The sequence below is a fragment of the Platalea leucorodia genome (assembly GCF_965183815.1).
Source record: "Platalea leucorodia genome assembly, chromosome: 6".
Lineage (NCBI taxonomy): Eukaryota > Metazoa > Chordata > Aves > Pelecaniformes > Threskiornithidae > Platalea > Platalea leucorodia.
The window spans coordinates 68,309,077-68,325,212 of NC_138828.1; positions in this window are offsets into that span (position 1 = coordinate 68,309,077).

The window sequence follows — 16,136 nt, forward strand, 5'->3', positions numbered from 1 at the left end:
ACTTAAGTACTCCATGCAGATCTCTTGTATAGCAAGATTCTCATTAGAATTTACCCCTTTATGAAAAATATTTACAATACTTCATGGCTAGGTCCAGAAAAACCTGGGGAGGGAGGAAATAGAAGTGTCGGAGCTGGGTGAACACAGTCATATCGCACGACCCAGACTATGCACACTACTTTATTTGGGTTCTATTTGCTTCACTTATGCTTAGATTTCCCATGGCAACATGGGATTATTTCAAGATAGCTAGATTAAATTTTGTTTATGCTTCCTAGTGGATTAAGGAGCTATATGAAAGGCTGCCCAACCAGCAAGAATCATGTGACACTACAGACATTGATAAATCTACCTAATCTGTATTAAGAAGATGAATTTCCAAAGAATAAAAAATTGGGATACTGAAACTTAAAGGGAGAGTGCAAGAAGTGCTTCAGCAGAGAAAACTAACAGCAGGTAAACTGGTGTAACATTGCCAATCTTTTTCCCAAGTTCTTACACAAAAGATAAATCAATTTGTTTCATTATTTGCCTGAAACACAGATTGAAGTGTTTTATAGTCAGTGTTTATTATGGTGTATCTTCACCTAGCAGTAAAAGTCTCATAATTTGTGCTAGCAAAGTCTTTAACCCTTACCGGTGACCTCTCAGGTGCTATCGAATGTAGAAAATCTGATAGCTGTTTTATGTTCAATACTGCTGTGACATAGATTAATGAACACGCTATATTACTTATCTTGCATGGGATGGCACAAGGGATCTCATCCACCTCATGCAGTTTAAGAACTTTATCATTTCAACTAAAAAACCACTTTTGTAATTTATGAGGAATTTGTATTTGAGAATCCTAACTCCCAATTTAGTGTGTGCGAATTCTTAGGAATTCATTACACGTTAGCGTAAAAGGGATTATTCAAATTGCCGAGTCTGACATTTTGCATGAGACAGACCACTGAAGCTGATATTTCTGCATGAAGGCTGATAATTTTTGCTAAGTTAATCATATCCTTGCAGGGCGGAGGATCTAGTCTCTTACCATCAAAAGTAACCAGGAAAACTCAGTCTTTAAACAATTTGGTTTTGGCTTCATTTTGGCTATTTGCAAACAGAAACCTAATTTTCACAGCAAGCATACTCATGCTACTTTGTACTCATTTGTTTCAGTGTTAATGTCTGGTCTTTAAGTTAAATTGTTATTTTCCTTCCCTGGGGATTGCCACCCTGATGTAGTTATAAACAGAGAACATATCCTTTCTCTCAACTTTCATTTTGTCAGGCTTCCTCTGTTGTAACTGAATCTGAGGATAAAATGGCATTACTTCTTGAGATTAACTGTTACCTATTCCATCAATGCAACTTGCAACTTGCTTTCACTGTCATCTAGCAGCAGAGGTAGAACACTTGTTCCTGGCACATCGAAATAAGCTACAACTGATTTTTTTAATCTTTTCATAATGACCTTTGCAAGTCTTTCTCAGCTGCTCTTCAGACTTTCGTAGAAACATATTTGTCCCAACATAATTGGAAAGGATTTCTCCAGGTTCACCTTGTGGTTGTTAATATCACTGAAGACTTAGAAAACAATAGATTTTAGCTTTTGTATAGTTTTTCCTTCCCTTTCAGGGTCCATACCAAATGGAGGAATTTGATGATAGTACAAGGGGTACTTTTTCTGCAATTTTAAATTGAGATGGATGTTTCTCTTAAAAAAAAAGTGGACACTATTGTGAACAAGCATGGGCATGCCTCTCTGTGAAGGAAAATGGAGTCAGTTCACTCTTAACTCCTCTGTTGGCCATACCAAGGAAACCAGAGCTGCAGTACCTTCTGCCCTCTCTCTGAAGACCCTATTCTACAAAAAAAAAAAAAAAAAAATCTGGTTTGAAATCTTCCAGTACATATTTCAGTTGAAATAACTCTACCCACTGGTCTTGCCATAACCTAACATCCACTGGACATTTCTGTATTTGTTTGGGGTTTGTAGAGTATATATCTTGTGAGAGGAGAGAAGAAGGTTGGGTTTGGGGAGGGGATTTTTTGGAGAAAGGAAGGAGAGGCGGCTTGTAAAATGTCTGAGTTGGTAAGGGTACTTTGAGTACTGAGATCTCTCAAACTTTTCTGGCAGTTTTCCTAGAAGAAAAGATTGTTATAACCTGCTTTTGTCTAAGTATACAAAAGCTCTCTAGCACATATTATTTTTATTATGTATGTGTTCTTTATTTTTGTTTCTTTATCACTACATAGGATGGGATAATGTGTTTCAATTGTATCTGATTAGGATTGAAACTATATCGGTCCTAGAGAGAACATTGCTGAATCTTTGTTTTCCACTTATTGCTTAAAAATGAGTATGTGAGAGCATATTTTTCCTGAAAGGAAGTGGTTTCTCTCTGTGGATAACTTAAAAGACATTTTCTAGAGAAATAATATTTAGCTGTAAAAGCTGGTAGGTATTTTCAGCTTCGTATATTCTATTCATAAACAAATTTTGACTCATTAGCCACAACCTTTGAAGAACAATGGTTTAATAGGAACATGAAATATATTCCTCCTAGTCATGTTGGTGACTCAGTGTTTTCACCAAAATATTTTGCCTCTCACCCTCCCGTTGTTTTTGTGTACCTGGCACTTTGCTCTATCGTCTGAAAACACAACAGACAAGCAACAGGCAAGACTTTGTTGTGGAAGCAGTTCTGCTAGGAAAGGGTTCTGGAAAGGAGAAGATTCTCTAAACAGAGCAAGAGGGTGATCTGCAAATACTTATTTTAAAACAAGTAACATTAAGGATCCATGCCCTTTAACACTTGCATCTTGGATTATTGAACAGTTTGTATTCAAGAAGAATGAAGCAGACTCAAATGTCCTGCAAAGAATAGTAAGATGCTCAAGAAGAGGAACTGCCAGTCCAGCATTCAGCTCTTCTGAAAAAATTGCGTGAGTATTAGAGAAAGGATCAAGGCCTTTTTTTTCCTGCTGTTCCCTCTCCATTATACCTGCTGGATAGAAGTGAAGACACTAAAAACTAAAGACTACAGGGGAGAAGAAAGGAAGAAACAGATATTTTCATTTCCCAATGGAAAGGGTAGAAATTGTGATATTTATTTCTGAATTGTAGAATTTTTCACTACCCAAATCTCCATTGCTAACAGCATATGTTAAGGGTATGGAGTACAAGTTTCACCGCAGACCTTTAGAATAATACCTAATGAAATATATTTAGTCTGTCCATATTGCATATTAACATTTTTCCACAGCTGTAGCAAGAATTGTGAAGCTGATTCTAAGAAAACAGAGTAGTGTGAAGATGAAAAGAGACAAGGAACTTTTTTCAGATGAACAGTTCTCTCACTGAAAAATGCAGTTTCTGAACAACAAATGGTATTTCGGAATTCAAGATTATTTTATAAGCAATATTGACTGAAATAACAAGTGATGCTTTATTTTAGTTTAAAATTTTATTTTGACATGCTCAAACCTAAATATTTTGATTTTTCACTTGAAATTATGATTGGCTGCCTGATTTTTTAAAATTCTTTTTCTTTTTCTTTTTCTTTTTTTTTACATGAAAAGAATCAGAAAGCAAAATCCTCACACTGACCTATGTGAAATATCTTCCCCAGTTTTGGTATAGTCACCGAACTTAAAATTGATTAGTCACATAAATCCAGTCTCCAGTTTCCTCAGGCATCTATAAGCAGAACCTTTGGATAATACCTGCAATAAGTATGTAAAGAAGGAATTTTTTACTATGTTAATGGTGGGAGCTCGTTACAGTCACCTACAGTGGAAGTCAGAAATGCATAAAGATCTTCAGCATTACAAGAAAGATTACTACTGTGACTTGTGCAATTCTAGTATAGATTTCCACTAGCACTGGGAAGAACCAGATATTCCTGAATGCAATAGGCAGGAGATTTCATCGTCAAACAATTCCTGAACCACCAAGTGGTGATCCTACTGGTTTAGATTTGTTTGCTATTTTATGAAATATTTCTAGAAAAAATGGTCATAGAAAATAACACCAGATTGAATGGTTGATTCTTTTAAACTTAAATGAAGAGAAACAAAAACAATTGCATAGGATCACTTGATATATTCAGGAAACTAGTTTATGAACCTGGTTGATCTGAGACCTCTGATTCCTTAAAGAGAAGGCAGCTTGAAATTGCTTTAAGTGAACAGCTTAATTTTGATATGTATTCCAAGGATGTAAGAATGAGTGAGGACAACGGTTTCAGATCCAAACTTATGAATAAGCACCTGAAAAAACATGAGATGAAAGCACTGAGATGTCAGTCTTTAATATGTTTTATAATTCTCAACTAAAAGCAAAATGTTTATATCAATAAGAATAAAGAACAGAGAAAGGAGTGGAGTTCCACTGAGAGCGAGGTGAAACAATATATTCTAGATATACTTGAAAAAAGACCACATTATCTATGGTTGTACAAGCTCAATGATAGAGAAAAGTTAACACAGGTATGAAACTAGACATTTAGGTACACATAAGAATTTAGGATATAAGAAAAAGCACCAGAATGATTATAGAACCACAATTCACTGTGAAGAAAAAAGCAGATAAGATTCAAAGATGCATTGGAAAAGGTCATTTGAAAAAATTCTTATACTCCTTGGCTGAATGAGATTATCAGACTATACTTGTGTGTTAACTTACTTCTAAGGATAACTTGCAGGTGTACCTAAAGAATACTTAATTTTGCCAATGTAGATTACAAGTAGTTTTGGCAATTTGGGATAAGAAAATGAAGATTAGTTCATCCACTTGAAATTGCAACTTTTCATTTATAGTTTTTAGGTGACAACAGAGGGTTTAAACAGACTTTCTTCAGTTTTTCAAAGACTAAGATACTTGTATAGCTCTAAACGCAGGAATACTTTTGTTGAAATCTACAGAGTTCCTACCTTTTTTGCTGAAAATATAGACAAATCTGATTCCTCTCATGTAGGATTAGAGATCATGGAATTATTTCACTCGTCATTTGAAATACTCCAGTGTCCTGATAACATGGGTACTATTCACCAGGATTCAGTTAAGCAAAACAATGTCTCTCACCTGAAATATATCGCTTCCACCAGCCCAGTGGGCCTGATACTATGGTAGAATATTAATTCAGTTCTGAGTAAGAGGCTTCTCTTCTGCCTCTCCTGCTAACATCCACAGAATCATAAATGTTCTGCAATTGTCTTTCTAACAAATATGAACATAACTCATGTAAAGTACAAAAGAGGAGTTTAACAACTTGGAAAGAAATACTTCAGATTTCTCTAGGTAAGTGTATAAAGATTGTACAATCAAAAGCACGTACAGCTTAACCATACAGTTTGTTTGCAAAGAAATTCATGTTGTCCATGGCATCAGTGCAGCATACATCTTTGCCACTTCAGAGGAATGTTTAGCTCTCTATTAACACAGTGATGAGGAATGAAAAGAACTTCACACCTACATTTGAAAGAAGAAGAAAGTCGTATGAAATACAAGACGTTTTTTACTGTGTATAAACAGCAAATGAAACACTGCAAAGTATTTGCTCCCCTAATACCATTTTTAACCATTTCTGTGAATGCTGACTTCCCCAGAACCAGTCTTTCAACATCTACAAAACAAATAACTCCTTCGATCAGGACTTAGCTTATTAGAAAAAGAGTGAGACAGACTTGAACAATTATTTTCAAACTGCTAAGAGTCTCAGATTATTTCAGCCTGGAAACTCCATTTTACCACCTCTCTCACTCTCTTTTTGCAACCTCAGCCGTACTAAATAATTTCCTCAAGCTAATAAATGCTGAATTTATATGGCAGTCTTCACCTTGATCCTCCTCTCAATACTGTAACTGCTGCTTTTGCAGGGGCCTGCTGGGTTGTTGTGGTTTCTCTGTCCTACTGTGGATTTTATGTATTTAAACATGCTGGTTTCTTGTATTATTAAAGTCTCTCATTGGGGCAATATTATTGTACAGGAGTGTTGATTTAAAGAGAAGCCTTTCTGAACACGCAAATTCACTGTCAGTAGCCAGCAGAAGGCAGAACAAAATATTCGACACTTTGTAGTCAATTTGAATGCAATACTCTGATATTCTATCTAGCCCAGAAAATCTCAGTGGGACCCATGAATTATAGATCACCAGTACAGAGGTTAACAGCTGCAAAAAAAGTACATACTTGCAATCAGTAGTATCTGAATCATCACATATATTTTTTTGTTCGAAGCATAGGCAAAATCTCCAGTGTCTCTGTTACTTCAGTCCTTGGGGTATATGTATTGTGATAATAAAAGCAAAGACATTCTCCACAGGTCTCCACTTCTTTCAGTACACAAAATAAGTGGTATTTAGTTGATAAACGGTATTTTGCTTTTCCCATATTGTTCGTTGTGTGGTCAGTGGTATTTCTCAACCCCCGTGTTGTTTTTCTATGTACACTAATCATATCCTATGCTGAAAACAAAATGGTAAATTTCGTCATGAGTTTTTGCATGTTGCTTGTCACTCTGGCATCTGATGCACTTCATAAATATTTACAACAACTATATGAGAAGCTGTTATTTAATCACCATTCTATATGCACAAAGAAATTAAGGTCTGAAGTTTTCACTAAATCTTAGGTGCCCAACTTGAGATGCCTGTGACCCAAAGTTTTAGTCATTAGTATTATACAGCTTCTGCTCCACATTGTCTGTATTTGGTTGCATCAGCCCCTCTTTCCATTTAGAGATTCAGAATCTCAGTGGACAAGGTTTGCAGCAATCCAGTGCTGTCTGAGGGATAAAAAAGCAATTTTTCAATGATTTATCATGTCTGATTCCCATCCAGATTCAGACAGAAGAAGATATACCTTCTTGGCTTGCCTCTGACAAGTACTACTCCCACGAAGACTGAAATTCGAGATGAGTCTTCAAATCATGGATGACAAAGTTTTTAAAAAGAGATCAAGCTTTACTGCCCCCTCCCCCCATCAAAAAAACAGGGGAAAAAATAAAAAAGGAAAGAAAAAAGCCACAATCCAAAATCCTAAACCACTTTGAAACTGCTCCTAAAAATGAAGTGTGAAATAGTCCCACAGTTTCTGTTTGGTGGCTGGAGTCTGGCAAAGTTTATAAGGCAGTGTGAGGAGGACTTTGTAATGACGGATGGTACTACCATCCCTGCCTGTAATATGAAAAGTATAGTCAGTGTTCACTTCTCCTTACGTAGGCAGCTCTTTTCCTTTTCCAGAAACTTCAACATGCTATTCCTCAACTAATCGTGGTACCCATCTAAATCTCATTCCTAGGGAGAAGTGACTTACCTCATTCTCTCTTCATCCACTCCTTTTGTTTCCGTTTGCAAGCTGTCCTGGCAGAGGAGCGTGGATACAGCTGGGAGGGCAAAAGGGCATCAAGTTGCTGAACAGAAGTACGTAATTAGACTTCAGGTGAAAGAGGGTATGTAGTGTAAAACAGATCATTGCTTTTGCTTATAAATATAAATTATCTGTTTTCCCTGTAGCTTCAAAAACATTGAGGATGACATTAAGTCTCATGAATAAAGGACCTCAGGTGTCATGGCTGATAAGCAAGGAATGATGTTAGAAGGACAGAAGAACAAAAATAAGAACTAAATAACTGGAGGAAGGTAAGGAAGAGAGATCAAAGAAGTAGCTGGAAGAGGAGATGTGCAATTTTTTTGGACTCAGGCTTTTCAACAGAAAAAAAAATAGGAACCAAATGCTTAGCTGAGGAACTGAGTAGCATGAGGGAAGAAAAGACCTGAGCCAAGTGTTATGCAGTTGTAGGAAACACAGTGAATAGACTGCTCTTGTCCACTAGCTCTGTTTTGGCCTGTTCCAGTTACACTTCATACTGCCCGGGTCAAACAAACTGAAGTCAGCAAACCATGTAAGCAAGTGCTTAAATTCATTTTTATTCTTCCTTTAATAAAGATTACACAACATCATTGAATAAATATTATGCAACATACTTCTATTTCTCATACTTAAATGTAGTTCTTATCTGCTTGGCTTAACAGGAGTGTTTCAGGGTTGTAACACAGAAGGATGTAAACTCATGATAGAGTCAGTTCTTGGCCTCACCAAAGCCAGTGGTAAAACTCCTGTTGTCTTTCATGGGAATAGGATTTCATCAGAGTACTTAGCTTAATTTCTGGCTGTTGTTTCAATTCATGTGCATTTGAAACATTTCACTAGTATAGAAATCTCCTATAAAACAATTCTGTAGTAGTAAATTTTTCACACTCTCAATTTTTATTTTAAATGGAAACTTTATAAGAAACTACATTAATGCCATAAAGTAAAATGAAATGAAAAATTATGCCTAAAAAGAAATACTAAAACATGGAAAAATGCTAAAACATTTTAATAATTTCAAAACCTCATGAAGGCCACAGCATAATTTTCAGCCAAAATATTTCTGAAACTGGCAGCCCACAAGAACCCTGGAACACCCACGTGGAAACATGTTTTTAATTTTGGAGTAAATATTTTTCCTCATACACAGAAGTCTTTTCTTTAAATAGTATAAGACAGTCCAAAATAGGGAGGAAGTTAAGCATTTTTGTTGTGCGATTAAAAATGAATTACACATAGCTAAAATCAAGGTTATTTCTATGCTACATTTGAAAAGTTTAGAAAAAAAAACATTTCAGAAAGTGAAGCTTATGAAGTGGGTCCTCGGAAATCTCTTAAAGTAGGGGGTTTAGTTTTCCAAGTACCATTCACCTGATCATTGTATGTTTGAGCACCTGGAGGTGTGAACCTACTGGCTGTGGACCTTCAGATTCCATGATTACAAACTCACTGACAATAAAATGTAGAGACTTATCAGTGTTCTGTGTCATTAGGGATGTCACTGGAAGCAAAGCCTCAGAGCACGACAAAGGAGCTCTCTCTCAAACTACAAAAGTATCTTTAGAAGAACAGTTATTTTAATTGAAAGTTATAAGCTGTTTCTAATCTATATCGCCCTGCTGCAGCTTTAGCAAACATTAAGATTGGCTTTCAGTACTTTGTGTATACTCTGTGGTTGAGGAGGACGAATTAGAAGTCCTAAAGACCAAAGTTAGTTTCCAGAAATGAAATTCAGCATCAGAACAAGGAAAAGCTAGTCAGTAATAGTCTCCTCTCATCTTTTTAGCTTCAAACACATAAAAGAACAGCACCTATTTCACACATCCTTCCTGTCATTTACCTTTTGTACTTTGCACATCTTGGGTATGAAAGGCATCTCTTTGTCTTCTCACAGCCCTGAGAACTGGCATTTTCTATCCATGCACCAAGTAGAGCAAATCAATTAATAATATCATTTTTATCACCAGGCAGCAATATCAATTGCTGAATCTTATTTTTCATCTTTCAAATGATCTGATTTCTATACCATGCTTTTCCTAGAGGCAAAATGAGGCACTTCTTATTTTGTAAGTTTTTCTCTGCTCAGTTGCATATGGGGTGCTATGTTGGTTTATGTGATAAGAACGTTTGGTCACAAGTTTCCCAACTCTATGCCAGAAAAGGTTCAGAGAAAGCTAATAGTAGTGATTAAGAGTACGAAAAAATGTACATGAGGAAATGTTGAAAGGATTGCCTACATAGAAAATAGTGCATAAAAAGGCTATAATAAAGTAGAAAAAATAATGAGTAGTATGAAGAAAGGCATACTGGGAGCTTCTTTTCTAGTATAAGAAAATAGCGTATTTAACTGAAGTTAAAGTTGTCAGATTGAAAATCAATGAGAAGTATTTTTGTGTAGTACATAATTATTCACCAGCACTGTTAGTCACAGAAAGTTCCAAGGACATGCAAGATTGAAAACTCTTCACATATTTACATATATATTTCAAGATTGTCCAGAATAAAATTTAACATAATAATTTTGGAAGACATTTCAAATTACTGGCTTAATATCTCTAACTATAGATCGCATCTATTTCATAAGGAAGGTTCGCTTACATTTGCCTTCAGCAGAATTTTGCTGAACATTTTTGTCAGTAAATAAAACGGGGCAGTCATGAAGACAAAATAGTGGTCTAAACTCTCTGTTGGTCTAATCCAGCACAGGTCTTTCTTTTTGCGCCACCAGCTGCTGATAGATATGGTGCCAGCATGGTAGGTTATGTGTTAGAAAGCTGAAGGGGGGCAGAGACAACACAGCAGGGTTGGGGGGAACCCCAATAACCTAACCAGAGAAGCAAGCCCCAGGCCCACCAGGGCTGTCCCAGGAGAGCATCTCGGTGGGGGTGACACCCATCAGAATGAATCAGTGGAAAGGCTCTCCAGAATACCTTTTGGACTGAGGGGGGTTACTGCCTATCAGACTCATTATGGGATGCAGGGAGGGTCATTTGGGGATTGTACAAGACAATGTACAATGAGATGTTTAGGGAAGGGATCAAAGGTGGGAAAAGGGAGGGATCATGGTGGTTTGGGGAGGAAAAAGCATGGTAAAAGAGAGGGAAAAAGGGTTAAAAGGTATGCACAAACAGGTTGCTGGTCAGTACGCTTGTGTGGCCATGTCCTACGCCTGATCACTGCAGTCTGTCCTGTCTTCTCATTAAACTCTTTTCCTGGGTGAGGAGCTAGTTATCCTGTGTGCATGGGGAGGTTTAAGTGCCAGCACCTGGACTGGGGACCATGGGTCACAGTGTCCCTGAACAACTGGAGAGGCTGGAGTGCACGCGCCTTGCATGAGTGTGTATCTCAGTGTGATTGCTAGTGATTATCAAGCCAGACACAGCAGTGGATAGGATAAGGACCTTGGGAGCCTAGTACTGGAGTGGCCACAAGTCCAAGCTGGATACTGGAGAGACAAGAGGGTCTGAGAGTTGTCCACTGGAGGGACTAGGAGGTCCAAGCCAGTTACTGGAGAGACTGGCTTGGTGTCAGCTACCAGCGAGGTTTTAGGCCTAGACTAGCTACCAGGAAGACCCATTTACATCTGTGTGCTTGTGAAGCAGCTGTGAAGCAGCCCACTACTGACTGGAGCCGGGCACGCGGAGCTGTGGCAGCCTTGCTCTGCTGAGCTGTGGGATTCAGTGACTGTTAGCAAGTTCAACAGTAGATTTCACAAAGGCAGTAAAAAATCCAAAATAAAAATAGTTTTCTCCCATGGTGTTTTGGACAAAATAATAAACACTGACCAAACAAGTAAAACACTCTGTTCATCATAATGATTGCATTCTGCTTTTGCTGTCTTTTTTGGCTGCTGTATCTTCATCTTCTTATGCCGAATTAGCCTTTGGATGTCACTACTTTTTGTAACATCTTTAGTTTTGTAATGCTCTACCAATGTGAAAAATACTATAATTGTTTCTGAAAAGAAACCTGTATTTACCTCTTCATGTTGCTTTTATTTATGATCACTGTACCTGCCTCTGACATTCTGAATCTCTTCATGGCATAAATTAGCAATATAATTTTAAAAACTGAAAGCTGCTCTGGAGCTTTTCAGAGGAGATCACATTTACTTTACAGTTGCTTGTTAATTGCTTTAGTGCGTAAGGATGTACAACATATGTCCTGCAAAGAGACACCCATATGGTTGTACAGTGTATGTCCTGGCACTCTGTTGCCACAGACTAGAAAACAGACTTCTTTTTAAAATGCATGGCCCATTGCATGATTGAAGGTGTGACATATAAAGGATTATAACTGACAACATTGAAGCCCTACACCTGTCACAGTGCTGTGTTAGGAGGATACGTACGCTGTTTTGCTGAGAAGGGGAGAGGAGAGAAGATTGCCTTCAGAGAAGAAACAATTAAAAGATATTTTATAATTTCGTACAGGAGAGATTTTCTTTCTCAACTGTCTGTTTTATTCATGTCAGTGTGACTCAGCTATAGCTCAGTTTTGATTCAAAGGTTATAAAGTTAAAGAAGTTAGTAGAGGAAAAAATATAAGGGCATTAACTGGCCACATGGAACCAGATATTAAAAGGTAATAAAGCTTTTAAGGCAGCAGAGAGGTGACTAAGGATATCTTTTAAAAGTATTTACATTTTCAGAGGCCTAATCGCTTTAAATAGTCTAGCTTTTAGCCTTTCAGTTTTTTTCGGTGAGTATTATGGACATATTTGAGTATTCAGAAAAATGCAAGAATATGCATGACCTTCAGAAACTCAACAGTTGTTGTGGACGACCGTCTTAGTCTAAGGCAAACCTATTCCAACAAAATAATTGCACTCTACCACTCGTATTCGAGGTTCATCCTCCTTAGCTTTAGCTTTCCCAATGAAATACTTAGGTAAGGAACTAGTCTAAGGAAAAGATTAGTCTCACCTAACTTTAGCTATTTAAAGTGTAGCATTACTAGAGCCTGAGCTAGTCATCTAGGCTTTCACTGCACCCCTGCAGAGAGATAAGCATCTCTAGAACATGAAACATCCTACGTGTCTTAGAGATCTCTCTTAGGGTAGAAGGAATCACCCTGTGGAGATGCTCAGCTCTTTTCACTGACTGACTAGATACTTGAGTAAGGGATTTCTCTCATCTAAATTTAGACAGCAAATTTACAAGCCTGGTGTTTCTAAATAGTTAATAAAAAGTGAAAGACATCTCTTCAGAGTGAGTCATCCTATCTGAAACCTGAGTCATGCTTCAGCAGTGCCTTTCTCTTTTCATTGACTACAGAGGAAGTGTAGGAGTACTCCTACACTGGAATCATCTCTTACCTCAGGTATTTCACTTACGTGCTTAGGTTATATGAGATTAATTAAGGTTTATGTGACATTTGACAGCATCCTGAGTACTTTGCTGGAGTACCTCTTTCTCATCCAGGTTACAGTATCTTCCACATTATGATACTTTCTGACTTTTTGCTCATAAAGAGAACAAGCGTCTATGACAGAATTAATTTCTCCTGTTTAATTTTCCCCATTGGTGTAAATTTTCCAAGGTAGCTTATAACTGTAACAAATTAATCCTATTACTTTCCATTTGAATTGGCGCTGAGTAGCTAAAAATCACAAACAATGTAACAATATCTCAGGGTGCAATAGTGAAGCAAACCATTTCCAAATTCTCCTGTTGATCCAGAAAATTAATTTTTTTTTTTTCTATTGTCCTCATGGTTATAGTAATTTGCTAATTGAAGAGCTGGAGCACCGCTGAATTAAAAACATTTCTTGTGAAGGGTTATTTTAAAGTTCCATCCAGAAAATTTAATTACTCAAAAATGTTTTCATCTTCAGTTTCCAGAATTTTAAATATAACAGGCCTGATAAAATTCGGAGAACTGTATCAGAACAGACAAGTCAAGTAAGAGGCACTTAAGAGAGCAATGAGTTAAACCATCGAGTAATTGTCTTCTTAAGGTCTCTTACAGTCTTCCTACATGAATGTTTATTAGAACAGACTAACTCTTCAGCTTTAGTCAGATGCTCCAAGTCAAAATGCATTTCTTTCTTTAGAAATATGATCATATCTAATTATAGGTTATATAAATGTTTTAATAGTCACACGTAGAATAATGACAGGGTCCCTATACTATGTTGGTCTAAGAATTTTTCCTCTTTCAGACCTGCAAGAGACAAAAGAATACTTCCCTACTTTATTGTTTACTGCTTTTACACAACATCTCTCTTTTCATTTCCTCTGTTACATATAAAAGCATCATTTCTACCTTCAGGAAGCCTCATTTGTTTCTAGGTACAGTCATTTACTGACGTAATACCTTTCTGTAAAGGATTTTTGTTCTTATATTTTTTCCACTTCATGTAATTTGTGAAGCCTTTCCCAGATGATGTCACTGAAATAAATTATTTAATAGAATTCATAGGAACTGGTACCCAGAACATCCTCTTGTAAATGCTCAGAGGAAGCTTCTCAGACGAGCAGATTATTCCATCACTGCATTACTGAATTCTTGCACCTCACTCTGAGCCATATGGTAATACCTACTGCTAGACATAAGGTTTCTAGGAATCTCATCTAGCTCAGTAAGGATGCTAGAAGCACATGGAGTTCAATTTTTGTTGGTTCAACACTTAGCTAGCGCAAAGCAAACTATCCTTATACCTTTCCTGTTGGGCAACCTGTTGTCACCCAAGAATCTTTGTTGGGCAGTGGGTTTAAATGGTTGGGAACCCCATTTCCTTCTCTTTATCCCAACAGCCTCCTGCACAATGAGTGGGAAGAAAAGAGATGGGTGACTTAAAATGAGTGTTCCACTCATATTTTTCTTCTTGAAAAATATTTTATTTACAAGCATTTCCTGTGAAATGCAACTTAATCATGTTTACAAAACCAGTGCTGCTTTGATCGTGGAATCCTTATAATGATATCAGTTTTAAAATCTCAGAATTCAGCATTTATGATTATTCCTGTTTTAATAGAAAAACAGATTTTCAGTTCATCCACTATGAAAGCCCACTCTCCTGGCACTATCACAGACTAACATTTTTGGCAAGTGTCACTGTAAAGAGCAAAGCAGGGTTTCACAACTGCTGGCTCCAAGAAAAGCCAGCAGTAAACAAAACAAACTTTACTCACAATATAATTGTTTTGAAGATTTGAACTAAACAACAGTGAAATACAGATATGACAAAGTTCATAGCAATGATAGGAGATCTATGTCCACTTATTATCTAAGTATATGCATTCAGAATGGCTAAATTTTACCTTGAAGGCCACTAACAGGTGGCCAGTTTACTTGAGAAGGAATGTAGTGTTATTTAGTTCAGGCCAGAGATTTAGTTTCAAAGCTGGTCTTGGGTAGTTTTCAGGAGAGAAATTCTGCATAAATGTGACTTCAGTGCAAGACAAACATAGTAAGGGGAACCTTTCTCCCATTCTTTCTTCAAAGTTGTTCTGACTGATTTAAAGCAAATACACATATAAACATATGCATATACATAGGTAGCTCACAGTTAACTGGTTTAGTGACAAAAGTCTGTAGAGAAATTTGTCACCCATAATATTTTCCATTCATTTTATTTCCTCTTTAGTTTTTATTTATCCAACCCAAGATGGCTTAGACTATCTATATTTCATTCTTATTCTTCTGTATTTTATCTGATTTGGTTATACTATTTAGGGTTACAATCTAGTACTTAAGTTAAAATTAGCTGCTAGGCTTAATTAGCTGCTAGACCTGACTGAAAAAGGATCTAAAACTGTATATAGTGCTTGTAGAAATTTAGATTAGTTTATAGGGCAAAAATATTTTGTTGTAAATGGAGCATATTAAAATTGTGTAAATTTGCACCATTTGTCTGTGATTTGCTTTTACACATAAAGAATAACACTACTTACTGTAATTTTGAGCTCTACTATTCTATAGAGCTAGAAGGTCTACATAGTATTTTATTTTAGAGAACATTACATATAGAGAACAAGGAGGCAAGGGAAATAATCACCTGCAACAAAATCTTAAATAATTGAGACAGGATTTTTATTAAAAGCCTACCTTTTTGAAATCAGATTTATTATATTTAAAATTGGCATATATATTTGAAGAAAAGCAGCTTGGAATGATTTATTAAAAAATCTAGAATTGAATTTTTGAATTATTAGCAACAAGATATTGTTTTGAAAGGAGAAAAAGAAACAGTAATTGTATACAGCAAGACATAAAGTGGAAGATGATGTATTTGTGATTTTGAACAAGTTTCTCTTTGTAAACATGCCTAGATGTTACTTTAATCAAGTAGGCCAATACGAGCCAATGGAACTACCTCTCCTCCTTTAAATTATGCAGGTGCTTAATCTCTGCACACAGTCTCCTAGGAATGAGAAATGTTTTGGTTGTGAAACAAAGCTAGACCCTTGCTTTATTTATATCTTGAGACATAGCCTCAAGTCATTCATGGTAATCCACATAATGCTTTGGTGAAAATACACTAAAGCCTGCTAATATTTACTGTGTAGCTGCAACTGACACATTGTATTTTAGTTTATGGTTTCACAAATTTTTCAATAAAGATTTTATATTCCATTTAATTCTTTTCATTTCAAGCAGGTTGGTTTTTTTCTTCTGGGAAACCAAATATATTTTTTTATCAAATTTATCTCGGATCATGGGCTTGCAACATAAACTGAATATCAAGACATATTTTCCCATTTTTTGCGAAGGTTCAGTTTCACAAAATCACCAAATGGCAGATGGTGAAAGATACCTCTGGGCATTG